Raw genomic sequence first — 15,475 nt, 5'->3', positions numbered from 1 at the left:
CCATTGGTGAAAATGGGGTGTTAAAGTCCCCTACTATGGTTGTATTACTGTTGATTTCCCCTTTTATGGATGTTAGCATGTGCCTTATGTATTGAGGTGCTCCTATGTTGGGTGCATAAATATTTACAATTGTTATATCTTCTTCTTGTATTGATCCCTTGATCATTATGTAGTGTCCTTCTTTGTCTCTTGTAACAGTCTTTATTTTTAAATCTATTTTGTCTGATATGAGAATTGCTACTCCAGCTTTCTTCTGATTTCCATTTGCATGGAATATCTTTTTCCATCCCCTCACTTTCAGTCTCTATATGTCCCTAGGTCTGAAGTGGGTCTCTTGTAGACAGCCTATATACGGGTCTTGTTTTTTTTTATCCATTCCGCCAGTCTACGTCTTTTGGTTGGAGCATTTAATCCATGTACCTTTAAGGTAGTTATCGATATGTATGTTCCTATTACCATTTTCTTAATTGTTTTGGGTTTGTTATTGTAGGCTTTTTCCTTCTCTTGTGTTTCCTGCCTAGAGAAGTTCCTTTAGCATTTGTTGTAAAGCTGGTTTGGTGGTGCTGAATTCTCTTAGCTTTTGCTTGTCTGAAAAGGTTTTAATTTCTCTGTCGAATCTGAATGAGATCCTTGCTGGGTAGAGTAATCTTGGTTGTAGATTTTTCCCTTTTATCACTTGAAATGTGTCCTGTCACTCCCTTCTGGCTTGCAGAGTTTCTGCTGAAAGATAAGCTGTTAACCTTATGGGGATTCCCTTGTATGTTATTTGTTGCTTTTCCCTTGCTGCTTTTCATATCTTTTCTTTGTATTTAATTTTTGATACTTTGATTAATATGTGTCTTGGCGTGTTTCTCCTTGGATTTATCCTGTATGGGACTCTCTGCACTTCCTGGACTTGATTGACTATTTTCCTTCCCATATTAGGGACATTTTCAACTATAATCTCTTCAAATATTTTCTCAGTCTGTTTCTTTTTCTCTTCTTCTTCTGGGACCCCTATTATTCGAATGTTGGTGCGTTTAATGTTGTCCCAGAAGTCTCTGAGACTGTCCTCAATTCTTTTCATTCTTTTTTCTTTATTCTGGTCTATGGTAGTTACTTCCACTATATTATCTTCTGGGTCACTTATCCGTTCTTCTGCCTCAGTTATTCTGCTATTGATTCCTTGTAGAGAATTTTTAATTTCATTTATTGTGTTGTTCATCACTGTTTGTTTGCTGTTTAGTTCTTCCAGGTCCTTGTTAAATGTTTCTTCTATTTTCTCCATTCTAGTTCCAAGATTTTGGATCATCTTTACTATCATTACTCTGAATTCTTTTTCAGGTAGACTGCTTATTTCCTCTTCATTTGTTTGGTCTGTTGGGTTTTTACCCTGCTCCTTCATCTGCTGTGTATTTCTCTGTCTTCTCATTTTGCTTAACTTGCTGTGTTTGGGGTCTACTTTTCTCAGGATGCAGATTCGTAGTTCCCATTGTTTTTGGTGTGTGCCCTGAGTGGGTAAGGTTGTTTCAGTGGGTTGTGTAGGCTTCCTGGTGGAGGGGACTGGTGCCTGTTTTCTGGTGGATGAGGCTGGATCTTGTCTTTCTGGTGGGCTGGACCGCGTCCGGTGGTGTGTTTTGGGGTGTCTGTGAACTTATTATGATTTTAGGCACCCTCTCTGCTGATGGGTGGGTTTGCGTTCCTGTCCTGCTAGTTGTTTGGCATGGGGTGTCGAGCACTGGAGCTTGCTGGTCATTGAGTGGAGCTGGGTCTTAGCATTGAGACAGAGATCTCTGGGAGAGCTCTCGCCAACTGATGTTACATGGGGCCAGAAGGTCTCTGCTGGTCCAGTGTCCTGAACTCAGCTCTCCCACCTCCAAGGCTCAGGCCTGACACCTGGCCGGAGCACCAAGACCATGTCAGACACATGGCTCAGAAGAAAAGGGAGTAAAAAAAGAGGAAGAAAGAAAAAAAATAAAATAAAGTTATTAAAATAAAACATTTAAAAAGTATATTATTAAATTAAAAAAGTAATAAAAAAAAAGAGAGCAACCAAACCAATAAACAAATCCACCAATGATAACAAGTGCTAAAAACTAAACTAAGATAAGCATATAAATCAGAAACTAGTCAGTCGCATACAGCAAACGCCAAGTCTACAGTTGCTCCCAAAGTCCACCGTCTCAATTTTGGGGTGATTAGTTGTCTACTCAGTTATTCCACAGATGCAGAATACATCAAGTTGACTGTGGAGATTTAATCCGCTGCTGCTGAGGCTGCACGGAGAAATTTCCCTTTCTCATCTTTGTTCGCACAGCTCCTGGGGTTCAGCTTTGGATTTGGCCCCGCCTCTGCATGTAGGTTGCCCTCTGGTGTCTGTTTTTTGCCCAGACAGGAGGGAGCTAAAGGAGCGGCTGATTATGGGGGGTCCGGCTCACTCAGGCTGGGGGGAGGGAGGGGTATGGAATATGGGGCGAGCCTGTGGTGGCAGAGGCCGGCGTGACATTGCAACAGCTTGAGGCGCACCATGTGTTCTCCTGGGGAAGTTGTCCCTGGATCATGGGACCCTGGCAGTGGTGGGCTGCACAGGCTCTTGGGAGGGGAGGTGTGGGTAGTGACCTGTGCTTGCACACAGGCTTCCTGGTGGCTGCAGCAGCAGCCTTAGCGTTTCATGCCCGTCTCTGGGGTCCATGCTGATAGCTGCAGCTCGTGCCCATCTCTGGAGCTCGTTTAGGCGATACTCTAAATTCCCTCTCCTCGCACACTCCGAAACAATGGTCTCTTGCCTCTTAGACAGGTCCAGACAGGTCCCGGCTAGCTGTGGTGCACTAGCCCCCTCAGGCTGTGTTCACGTAGCCAACCCCAGTCCTCTCCCTGGGATCTGACCTCCGAAGCCCAAGCCTCAGCTCCCAGCCCCCACCCGTCCTGGCAGGTGAGCAGACAAGCCTCTCGGGCTGGTGAGTGCTGGTTGGCACTGATCCTCTGTGCGGGAATCTCTGCTTTGCCCTCTGCATCCCTGTTGCTGCTCTCTCCTCCATGGCTCCGAAGCTTCCTCCCTGCCCACCCCCTGTCCCTGCCAGTGAAGGGGCTTCCTAGTGTGTGGAAACTTTTCCTCCTTCACAGCTCCCTCCCAGAGGTGCAGGTCCCGTCCCCATTCTTTTCTCTCTGTTTTTCCTTTTTTCTTGGGCCCTACCCAGGTACTTGGGGAGTTTCTTGCCTTTTGGGAAGTCAGGTCTTCTGCCAGTGTTCAGTAGGTATTCTGTAGGAGTTGTTCCACATGTAGATGTATTTCTGATGTATTTGTGGGGAGGAAGGTGATCTCTGCATCTTATTCCTCCACCATCTTGAAGGTCCTCTTGCTAGTTCATTTCTTTACAAAACATAGCAGCGGAACTAAAGACAAGTGTCAAATCACACAGAGGTCTTCCCATTGCAAACTATACAATCTTAGGTAAAGTAGCATCTTTAAGTGTGAGTTGCCTCATCCATAAAATGGTGATAAAAATGTGAAGATTACTTGAAACAATTAGTGTAAAGACTCTAACATTCAGGGCTTCCCTGGTGGCGCAGTGGTTGAGAATCTGCCTGCCAATGCAGGGGACACGGGTTTGAGGCCTGGTCTGGGAAGATCCCACATGCTGCGGAGCAACTGGGCCCGTGAGCCACAACTACTGAGCCTGCGTGTCTGGAGCCTGTGCTCTGCAACAAGAGAGGCTGTGATAGTGAGAGGCCCACGCACCACGATGAAGAGTGGCCCCCACTTGCCGCAACTAGAGAAAGCCCTCGCACAGAAACGAAGACCCAACACAGTCATAAATAAATAAATAAATAAAGAAAGAAAGAAAGAAAGAAAGAGGATGCATTTCAAATTGTCTAAAAAAAAAATTATAAAAAAAAAAAGAATCTAACATTCAATTAGATGGGTTCTGGGGAGATATGTATTCCCAACTCCTGATGCTCCATTAGCTAGAGTAAGTGCTCACCCTGGCTTCTCTCCCCTAACCTCAGGAGCCCCTCTCTAGAGGAAGAAGGAAAACCTACACATTGACTGATTGGCAAGTTTAAGAAGAAGGAAGCGACTTTCAAGGCCTGTCTGTGATAGGCGTTCATTTAAGATCTGCTTACCTGAGCAGACGCTAACATTCTGATCTGCTCAGTACCTCTGTGCAGTAAGGGACACACCCCTGAAAATGTCTACCTCGACCATGCCTGCTAGAAAAGCCCACCTGACTCAAGAGTAAAGAATGGGCAAGTCCACTTTGCCATAGACTCAAAGCCACGTTCTCTAATCCTGTGGTAATCAGCAGTAAAGCTGAAATTTCAATTCTCTAAAAAAAAAAAAAAAAAAAAATCACTCATCTCAAATGACGACTTGCTTCATCCATGGGTGGGGCTGGTCAAGACACAGCCAAATCAGCAACTGGGAGAGGTAGAGGAGTCCAGGAAAATAGCCCCTGGAGTCCAAAACACTGCACTTCCATCCCAGCTCTGCCACCTCCTTGCTGTGTGACTTTGGGTCAGTTGCCTGATTGTCTTAGCCTTGATTGCCTCTTCAGCAGCATGGAGATTAAATAAAGCCATTGTCAACGGGCCTCAAAGGGCTGTTGGGGGAAAAAATGAAAGGAAAGAAATTCAGGCCATTTCCAAATTTCCCATATTATGTAAATAATTATTTGGGACCTGGACAGAATTTGGTTACATGGAGCTTTTTTTTTTACTACAAAAGGGAATTCTTGGATTCTTATGTGCTGGGCACTGAGTTAGACACTTCCCCTGCTATCACTGAATATGTACAATGATCCTGCATCTTTCTGTCTTATTGACTTGGAGGAGTAAAATGCTTGATCTGCCCTGTGCTAGGCAAATCTCTGTCTTTGAGAATTTTTTCCAGGGGCTTGCTAAATACATCTGAGATTCCAGTGGAGTGTGCCTGATGAGGGTGTTTCCTGAGATGATCACACCGTGAAACAAGAACGGATTTGACAGAGAACCCAGTGTGCTCTTCTACATGCAGTTGCTTTCACATTATATTAAATTTCCAAGCCCTGTGAAATAAGGGACTCATGGGCCCCTATCCTTCCTCTCCTGCCTTCTATACCCACATTCACTGAACAATAGAGATCGTCAGATATTCCCTCCCGTCCCCGAGCACACACCTTCCATCTGAGTCAGGAGGAACACTTGAGAATTCCAGGAACACATTTAATCACTTAAATTTGGTCGGTGCCATCAACCTCTGGGGAATTGATACCAATGCTGGGAATTACAGCAAATGTTCTTGTGGAAGCACATTGCCAAAGATGTCTCTTTTCGGGCTCAGGTTTGGTTTCAAATCCAAGGCTTTTAACATTTTAAGTTTATCTGAATTGATCTTGAGTAACTGAATTAAAAAGTATTCTCTCTTCTTTCTTTGCCTCTTGGTAGCTTGTTTGTTTATTTAAACAGAAGAACATCCCATTTAAAATTCATTTTCTTTTGAGTTCAAGGTAACAGAATTAGAAACTCTTAGTTCTACTTAATCTGTAAGTAACAGGAGTGTTATTTAATGATTCCACAAGTCTTTATTGAGCTCTTTCTATATGCCAAGCACTGTGCTAGGTATTGGGATACCAGTTTCGTGGGTGGATACCCAGCCATTCTTTCGTCTATCCATTCATTCATTCAACAAGTATTTATTGAGCACCGCCTGGAGGTGTCAGGCACTGCACTATGTGAAGGGGACACAGAGCTGAATGAGACAGAAATGATCCCTGCTTTCATAGATCTTACAGTCTTCAGGGAGCCCTAAGACATGGGCTGTGCCTTCTAGGAGCTCTTGGCTTGGTAGGCGAGGAAGAACTTTAGTAGAGCTGTGTAGCAGAGCGCTCTGGAAAGCCTAAGGGAGAATGGGAGCGGTACTGGGGAAGGCTGCGGCTGGAAATACTGAGTGCAAGCTTTGGAGGTCTGAGAGCCGAGTTTGAGGTCCAGCTCTGCCTCTGGTTGCTCTGTGACCTTGGCCTCCGCTTGCCTTAGTGTCCTCTTTTGTGAAATGAGGGTAGTAGTGTCATCTACCCCAGGATTATGAAGCTTCAACAAGGCGCTAGCACAGTGCCTGGAGGCTACTCCTCTTCTTTGATCCCCAGAGTCCATTCTGGACACATTCCTAGGAAGGTGAAGATTCCATTGGGTCTAAGATGTGGAGTGAGCTGGGGAAATGGGTCCAGTTGGTCTTTGCTGCCATCCTGGTCTAGAAAGGCAGTGCCTGGCAAGAGGAAGACTGTTGGGCTCAGGCTGAGTTCCGCTTGTTGGCCTACAGGTCAGCATTTCTCAAAGTGTGGTCTACATAGATAACGTTTAGGTAGCATTGAGGCAAACATTTTTATGTGTATTACGAAGATACTATCTTTCCACTTATGGTAGTTCTATAATGCTTCCTTTAAAGATAAATTTATGTAAGTTACAAAAACTGATTTGATTTAAAGGAGAACCTTAAGGACTAGCAGTGTGGTATGTGAATGTGGTAAAACCACGAGTGGTATTTGTTTGTGGAGATTTGGGAAATGCTGGCGTAGAATGAGGTTCTGAATGGTACCAGTTCTCCAGCTCCTTGCTGTAAAATGGAAGAGACAGCATTACCTCCCAGGGAGTAGAGGGGTGACATGAGACAATGTGTATGAGGGTCCTGCGCGGTGCTTCAGATAAGAACCCATCTTACGTGAAGTCGCTCTCTCCCTGCCTCACTCAGGATTATATGATCCTTTTTGATTATCTTCATTGCCTGTATCACTATCTAAAATTATCTTGTTTACAGTCCTCCTCTGTAATTCTGAAATTCCAAATGCCCTCAAGGTAGAACATTAAAAAAAATAGTTTGGGCACGCATCAGTTTGTTTTTGATATAAATCTGCAGTTTTTGTAGCAAAATATGACCTGAACTGATGTGAAACTATCTTTTTTCTTAATTTATCCCTCTTAGTGTAAACATGGATATGTGCAGCTACAGAACTGTTAATGTGTTTGACTATGAAGAGCTGGCCCAGACTCTAAGGGGTATAATGTATTACATGGAATTTGAACAGCATGACCTCTCTAAAATGTGAAAAATTCTCTATCCCCAAAACACATCTGTGGTGAATGTTTCAGATAAGGTATTGTGGCTCTCTAGCTGTTTGTTTCCCCAACCTGAACATATACCCCAAGGGGGCAGGGACCTCATTTGTTTTATTCAATACTGTATCCCCAGGCCTAGACCAGAGACTGGCACATAGTAAGCTCTTGGTACATGTGAGTGGAGCTACTGAGTGCACGTCTCCCTGTGGGCCTGGCTCTAGTGAGGGGGTTTCTGGCAGTTCAACAAGGACCGCTTTTGGCTGGCTGGCCCCTTGCGGTGGTAGGTAGCTGCCTGTTTTGGACATGTGAGGGGCAAGCCTGAGACCCCTGAAACCAGGTCTGTCTCAGAGCTTGGCTCTAAGAGTGATTAGGTTTACTTAGGATGGTCCAGACTGGACAGGGCCATTCAGGGAGGCCTTTCCAATTTAGTCCCCGATGGCATCTTAAACTCCTAGAACCTGGTGGCAGATTCAATGTCTGTGAGGCTACTTGAACCATGGCAGAAGGCTGCGAGTCCTTACTCTGTTTCCTGATGCACCAGCATAGCCCCACATCTCTGGACTGGTATTTCCAAAAGTCTTTTGATGATATTTGCACTCCTGACTGCCTCTCTGCCCAGCTTTCTCAGACAGCACCAGTTCCTGTATTCCTTTTGGCACTACAGAGCTTCTTGCATGTAGCAGGGGCCTGGGAAATGTTTACTGAATGACTGAATGGATGAACGAATTGAAGAAATAGTGAATTGCATCTTTCTTGATATTTGACCTTCTCCCTTTTTCCTAGCTTGGTGCAATCCCCCAGTCATTACCTCTGAGGTGCTGGCATGCATATTTTGTTCCCCACTTTGTTTCGCAGTATATTCAACTCTCATTCTTGGTTTCCAGGCTCTGACTGCCACCTGGAGACCCTCCTGCTAGGCTGCATCCTCATCCTCATCTTCATCTTCATTAAGCATTGAGTGAATGATCACTTCTTGTGGGCCAGGGACTATACTTAAGCTCATTATCTTGTTTAATTATTTTATCCCCTCTTTACAGAGAGGTGAAGTAACTCACCCAAGGTCACATAGCTAACAAGTGGCAGAGCTGGAATTCCAACCTAGGCCTGGCCAGTCATTCTGACATTCTCTCTACCTATGCTGGGCCTGTGAGAACCTCTCCATTTTCCTCCTTTGAGTTGTCTCCACAAATCACCAAGGTATTCTAAACTCTTAGTTCAGCCTGCTAAGCCCTGCAGCCCAAGACGAACCCTTGGATGCCTGGCACTAACCCCTCAGGTCATGGAAGATACACCCGTTACCAGCATGCGGTTCTATGGCTTTGTGGTTAATGTGTCAGGCTGTGGAATCCCAGAGAAGCAGTTTTAGTCCCAGCTCTAACAGACATACCTCAAAGAATATAAACTCTAGGAGACCATGATAGGTACTCAATAACATGTGTTTGATTAATTTGATTAATCAATCAAATTCAATAACACCTGTGAAGAGCATGGCTCAGTGATTGGCACAAACTAAGCATCTTCAAAGGATGGCTATTATTTTTATTTACTATGAGAAGCCCATTTCAAATTTGAGCATTGATAACTAAAGCTTTTTGACAAGTGCAAGTGACTCCTATTCTACAGTCATGGTAGAAACCTAAAGCGATTCTCCTCCATCAAAATCAGGGACTAGAATCTCTACGCTGTTGAGCAGTCTAGAGTTTTTACCCAGTTCCGGCTTCCCTGACATGACTTTGCCCTCGTCTCACACAGAGTCAGTCCTGGCCTACAGCAAAGGACTGAGGAAGCAAGGCTGCAGGAGGGTATTGTGAAAATTCTCAGCAATGAATCCCTGATGCTTTACCTAAGGGCTAAAAGCCCAGTCAATTTATTTGTTGCCTTTCCATCTCCAAATCATCCAGCTCCTGCAGGATCCTTACTTGGGAACATTAACTCAAGTTTAGGGCCTTCTCTTCCTGTTGTGTAAGCCACCTTCCTACCCCACCTTGTTGCGTTTCCTCTCCCACCTCAACAAGCTTGCTGATGTGGAATTCATTTTATGCTGAGGTGTCAGCCCTTGAGGGGCTGGGTCTTCATGAATATAATTCAAGGTGGCAGAAGTTGAGTGGGGAAAGTGTAGTGTGAGCAATTTTCAAGCCACGTTTGTACTTAACTCTGTGTAGTTTTATTTATTTTTTTCATCAGAAAAATCACCTTGGAGTTATTGATTAAATGAGCTGTGCAAGCAAAAGCGCAGTGTGAACCATAATGCGGTGTACAGCTCCGAGGAGTCAGTGAAATCAGTATCTTTGGGTTCGTGTGTGTAGCAGAGAGCTCTATTGAGAAGACATTTGCATTTATTTGCTTTTCTTCAGAAGAAGGATCCAGAAGAGCACCTGGGACACACTGAGTGCAGTCCCCTTCCTAGAAGGTAGGTGGATTCACTGAGGACGGGTATACTTAGAAGGTCAGGTACAGAGTGAGTTGCTACATGATCAAAGGAGAATGAGTCCAAAGAGGCCTTTTAAACCTGAGAATTACTGAAGGTGACTGGGGCAGAAAATATTTTCAAGAAAACTTCATCAATGTATCTCCCATTCCACGGGCTTGTCTTACAATGTGACAATGATATTCCTCCACTGAGACGTGGAGGTCTTTGTGTCCTCCCCTTGAAATGGGGTGGATCTTTGTAACTGGCTTGACCAACAGAATGTGGTGGAAGTGATGCCACATGACTTCTGAGGTTAGAAGGCAATATTGCTTCCACCTGTTTCTTGGAACGCAGCTGCCATGTTGTAAGGAAGCCCAAGCCATGGAGAAGCCATGTGTGGGAGGTGTTTCAGTTGGTCACCCCAGCTAGGTCCGCAGCCAGCAGCAACTGTCAGATATCTGAATGAATGAGCCCTCAGATGAGTATAACCTCCAGCATTTGAATTTTCTAGCTGAGACCCTCAAACATTGCAGAGCAGAGATAAGCCATTCCTATTGTGCCCTGACTGAATGCCTGACCTCCAGAAACCATGGGAAGTAATAAATACTACTAGCATTTTAAGCCACTAAGTTTTGAGGTGATTTATTATGCAGCAATAGATGACTAATTTAATAGATGATGATTTAGAGTAAGAGAGATCCTTGGAAATTGCTGACTGATATTGCAAGGAGGCTGGAGGTTCTGAAATTGCAAGCGGGTAGAGGCTAATAATTTCTGACAGAACTTGGCTTGGGAGAGGGAAGGAGATGCAACAAAGTCAAGAGCTTCCTGGGTGCAGTGAACCTTTGTGGGAGAGATATGAAGATGATCCAGTCTCTGCCACTGGGTTTTGAACTTAACCCTCAAGGCAAGTGAGTCTTCTCCATGGTCATGGCTGGGGATAGCTTGATTCCATACCTATGGATGCTGGAGGCTGGTAGCACATCCCAGCCTCTCAGGATGTCTAGAGGGTTCTAGGCCAAAGTCTACTTATTTGCCATTGCCTATTTCTCTTGGATACTGTAGGAGATGAAGCTCCCTAAAACTCATGGGCAATCATAAGGGCTAGACTGAAGATATAAGATCTCTGGTCACAAAACAAGGAAGGAGTTTATGCTAGTAGAGGTTCTTTATTGTGAGCAACAGACAATTATTCTAGATGATTTAAGCAGAAAGTGAAATTATTAGAAAGATTCGGATAGTTTTCAAAATCCCTGGGAGGCTAGAGATTAAGGGCCAGGTCACATGTCAGACCAGTTTGGTAAGGACACAATTGCCACAGCACTTGGAACCTGGATGTGGCTACTTCTCCATCAGGATGGAACCTCCCTGTTTCTACCTCTTTGGGTCACTAGCTCCTGATTCCAAGTCTAGGAACAGATGTATCTGATTGGTGGAGCCTTGGTCATGTGCCACCTCCTAGCTGCAAGTAAGCTGGGAAATCCAGGATCTAGAGCTTCATCTTTGTGCAATGGGAGATTCCCCCCAGATAGGAAGAGACTTCAGTTACTGGACAGAAAAAGAATTGCAAATGTCCACTACTGGGTTGCTACTGTGGGCATATCACTGTGTCAATGTGTGTTTGTAGGGGAGAGGGAGCAAGACCCTGGGGAAATTTCTGGGAAGAATATTACATTTAGAAAATATGGTGTGCTGGTTATTTCCTGCTTATTCTCAGCACCATTCTTGCCTTTACACACGCTGCTCTGCATTACAGGGCCTGGACCCCTGCAAACCACAGATCCCAGACCCCCTTTGCAGGTTCAGCCAAGGGGAAGCACTGGTAGAAAGTTGGATGGTGGGAGGAAGTGAGACGGTGTGTTCTTCGTGTGATCTTTGGGAGTGACTGCATCTCTGCCAATTCCAACCTCAGTCACAACAGCTCAGTACCGGCCTGGGAGAGCCCTCCCTGTTGGTCCTCCTTCATGGTTCCATCACCCTTTCTGGCACCCCCAGTGGCGCAGTCATAAGTGCACTCCTGCACTTGGATAATAACATGTTCTCGTCTTTGTCCCAACATAGAGCTGCTTTCTGCTTTTTCCTAGTCTCCAGCTTACCTCAACTTTTCCTTTTTGTTCTTTTAGCATTTCCAACACTTTGTAAGTACTTTGCTGGATTAAATCCTCTGATTTGAAATATTAATCTGCTTGCTGTTTCCTGACTGGACTCTGACTGCTACACTTGGTAATTTGGTGAGAACAATAGGACTTACATTTATAACATTGTTCTCAATTTCAAAGAGGTTTAATGTTTGGAATACTCCCATTTCTTCCCTTTTCCACCTGCTAAACTCATATGTAGCATTCAAAACTTTGTCCAGGCATTCATTCTCCAGAAGCCGTCCTGATATTACCCCTGCACTCTGCCCCTCTAAGCCCTAAAGTGCCAAATACGGTATCACACGCTCACAGGGAGGTATATGACAGCAGTGTTTGTTGATGTTCACAGTGACAGTCATGAAGATTAAAAGTGTATGTTTGCAAGAGAATGCTTCAGTAGCTTTTCTTAGGCAACTGTGCTGATCTCTGAGTCTGGAATTCTAGTCAGATTCCATTAGTAGCTAGCTGTGCAACCTTGGAAGTCAGATGACTTTTCTGGGCTGTAGTCTCCTCTTCTGAAAAATGAGTGGGTTCAATCGGGAGGGTGATGTCCAAACTTTAAAAAATTTTTGAGTAACATCACATGGAAACCCAGCAGGGAAACCAGAAATAGATGATCTGGTTGAAGTCAGGGGTGGGCATTCTAGAGTTTCATAAACTCCAGTCTTCCCCTAGCCTCAAACCCTTGGCAGTACCTTCATCATTCCACCAAGGATCCATGGAGCACAGTTATAACTCTGCACTAGATCATCTCTTCTATGTATTTCAGTTTTACACATACAGGCATAAAAGGAGGGGATCCAATTAAATACGATGCCCACACATTGCTCAAATGATAGTCTGTACATACCTTACTTCAACCAATAGACTTAGAAACCTGGGTGCAAATCTTCCCTGCTACCTTGTCAGATAAGACATGTATATTTTCGCCAACTGGATAACTACATCATATTCAATGGTAGATAAAATGAAATCCTGGGGAGATATTTGAATAAAGCATAGTCCAAGTCTTCACACCATGAACCTGATAAGATCATTATAATAGCTTTGAATACTGAGGCTTAGTTACCCTGTAACCAACATTTTCTCTTGAAAGTAACCATATCTGTGTTGGTTCACCTTTTCCAATTCTGTATGTAGCCTGACTAATTGGCTCTACTGAGTTGAGGTGGGTGTTCACCATTAACACAGCTTGATACAATAGGAAATCATCTCTGTAGTCAGTCACAGAAGATCCAGTTTTTTAGGTAAAGTTCAAGTGCACCAAATTGTGCTTTCCTTAAGGAGGGAAGAAACATGGGAGCATGGGGCAAAACAGAAGCAGAGAGTCTCAAGTATGGGACCTGTCTGGAGTTGTTATTAAGAAGAAATTTTGACCATGAGAATTAACACATGTTCTCTATCCACTCAATTTTTCATCATTATTGTCATGTTACTGCAGCCAGTATCATTATCTTCAAAGGCGCTGAGCATTTACTATGTTCCAGAGTAATGCTCATCAGGTCTAATCCCCACAATCATCCTACCCTTATTTTTTACAGAAGAGGAAACTGAGGTTCAGGGATGTTCCATTACTCACTTTTTTGCATTCACTAGTTAACAAGTAGCTGAACTGGGAATCAAATCCATATGGGCTTAATTATGAGACCATGCTCAAAACCACGACATCCTATTGCTTTCCCACGTCTAGAACCCCACAATGCAAGGGTGGGCTCCTCATTTTTCTTTGTCCTATTAGCATGATGATATCAGTCTGTCATGCCATTGTCAGTCTGTCTTTTCACTCATGGACAATCAAAGGCCTGTGAGGTCCCTATGGGGGAGCTCCTGGTAACCCATCCTCAGCTTAAAGCAGCTTCAGGTGTCTGCCTTCTTTCCATGTCTGGGACTTCTGGCCACTACTGAGCTGTCACCTGGCTTGGGAGACGCGCTGAATCAAGACTGAAACCAATTAGCATGGGAAACCTGCCAACTCATCCTCCAAGTCCCCAGCAGAAAGCCTAATTTTCCTGGTGGTGAGAACTTCCCACTGGCAATGATGTAACCCCTGTCATGGCAGGGGTTTCCAGGATAATCATGTCTCTCTTCAATGGCTGCAAAAAGTCAATTAATGAACTGAAAAGGCACAAATGAAAAAGGAGGTGGAAGGGCATAGAGAACCAGGTAATATGGCTAATGATTAAAGAGAAAGGCTAGTCATTCAAGCCAGAGTATGGGTCTCGTGAGAAGCGATGCCTTGGTTAAAGGAGAGACCACACTGGCTCCTGATCTCTGAAATCATCACCATCCTTACGGGCATTGAAAGAGCACTGGACCTTGGTTTCAACCCTTGGATGATACTGACTTATGGTGTTTTTGGAACAAATCTTTTCCTTTTCTGTTATAGAGGCATGGAGGCTAAAATTGTAGGTCCTGGAGTCAAAGTGCTTAAATATTGAATCTAGTCTCCACCACTTACCAACTGATTCTGACAAATTATTTAATATCCCTAAGACTTAATTTCCTCAATTGTAGAATCAGATAACAATGATATTCATCTCACAGGGCTGCCACAAGGCAAATAAGGGAAAATTATTTCCCTTTAGCTTATAGGGTACCAAGCACAGTGGCTGGCACATGGTAAGCATTCTCTAACTTGGGATGTTTTTGGCTGCAAGTAATTGAAACTCCATCTCAGAATGGCTTAAAAAGGGAAGTGTAATAGCTCATGTGACTGAAAGTTTAGGGAGAGGATGTCTTCAGGATTAGTTAAATTAGTTCCTCAGTGACTTCATCAAGAACCTGGCTCTTTCCATATTTCTATTTGTGATCCTGAGTGCTAGCTCCACTCTTAGGCTGGTATCAGGATGGGTGCCTTACTTCCAGGCACCACATCTTCATATGTCAACGTCCTGGGGAAGAAAAAGGATGTCTCTCCTATGACTCTCTATTTGAAGCAAAGTAACTTTTTTTTTTTTTAAATCCCACCAGCAAACTTCTGCGTATATCTTATTGTCCAGAATTGGGACACATGCCTGTTCTGACCAATTACTTGTAAGACACATTTAACCAATGGAACTTACCCTGGCTCTGAGGGGTACAGTCAGCTTCACCTGAGGCTACACGGAGGGAGGCTGGATGTCCAAAGAAAACTGAAGTTCTGTTGGGAAAGAAGAAGGGAGATATGGATGCTGGCTAGGCATCTGAATAAAACCTCTACAATCCATAAGTTTTACTATTATTATTCTTATTATTACTCTTTTTATCATCAGTTTTTGCTTTGGACTGCTTGCTCTCCCAGTCTCTCTTCCTGTTCTGAGAGTCATGAGTCTGATCTTACTCAGCATTCTCAGGGTCTGCTGGGCTAAGTTTGGTCCCTGCCTCTTCTAATGAGAGGGCAACTGAAATGTACCATTTCTATTTCCAACTTTCATTCCCTTCTCGGAAATACCTCAAGCCAAACACTCCAGGTGTGCAGAGTTACTCAGAACAAGCCAAAGGAAATTGATTTCAAGATCCCAGCAACTGTCACTCACAACAGTGAGTTGTGTAACTGAGCTGATGATACAGTTGACTAAGTGCCAAAGTGTCTGCCTTTTTCTACTTCAGGAACATACCTGGGAATCCCTCCTCTACCCAAGATGGCAAGCCCACCTCAAATAGTGTTTTGGATTGAAGGGCAGTACATCTGGACATTTCTAGCTCCTCTGTGTGTTGCGGTCACATATTGTATGGCTAACATTTTTTTTTTTTTTTTTAGAAGGATCAGTGCAAATGGTTGATAAAAACCATTCCCATTTTGAAGGAACAACTCAAAACATAATGGCATGCCATTTGGGGGTTGGGAAAATATTCTTCAGTTACATGGGACAACCAATTT

At 44.0% G+C, this 15,475-nt stretch overlaps 1 protein-coding gene across 2 annotated transcripts in view; it reads right to left on the bottom strand.

The window, feature by feature from the left end:
* Positions 1-15,475, bottom strand: part of ADRA1B (adrenoceptor alpha 1B) — a 183,755-nt gene that overhangs the window by 100,954 nt on the left and 67,326 nt on the right. For both annotated transcript variants that reach the window (XM_082379890.1, XM_082379891.1), the window contains exon 2: positions 14,679-14,755. The gene's annotated coding sequence lies outside the window, so the exon portion shown is untranslated. The remainder of the gene's footprint in view (positions 1-14,678; positions 14,756-15,475) is intronic.

This window comes from Balaenoptera borealis, assembly GCF_965194805.1.
Source record: "Balaenoptera borealis genome assembly, chromosome: 2".
In the NCBI taxonomy this organism is placed as follows: Eukaryota; Metazoa; Chordata; class Mammalia; order Artiodactyla; family Balaenopteridae; genus Balaenoptera; species Balaenoptera borealis.
Note: the sequence above shows the minus strand (reverse complement) of the source record. Positions and strands in the feature narration are given on the sequence as shown.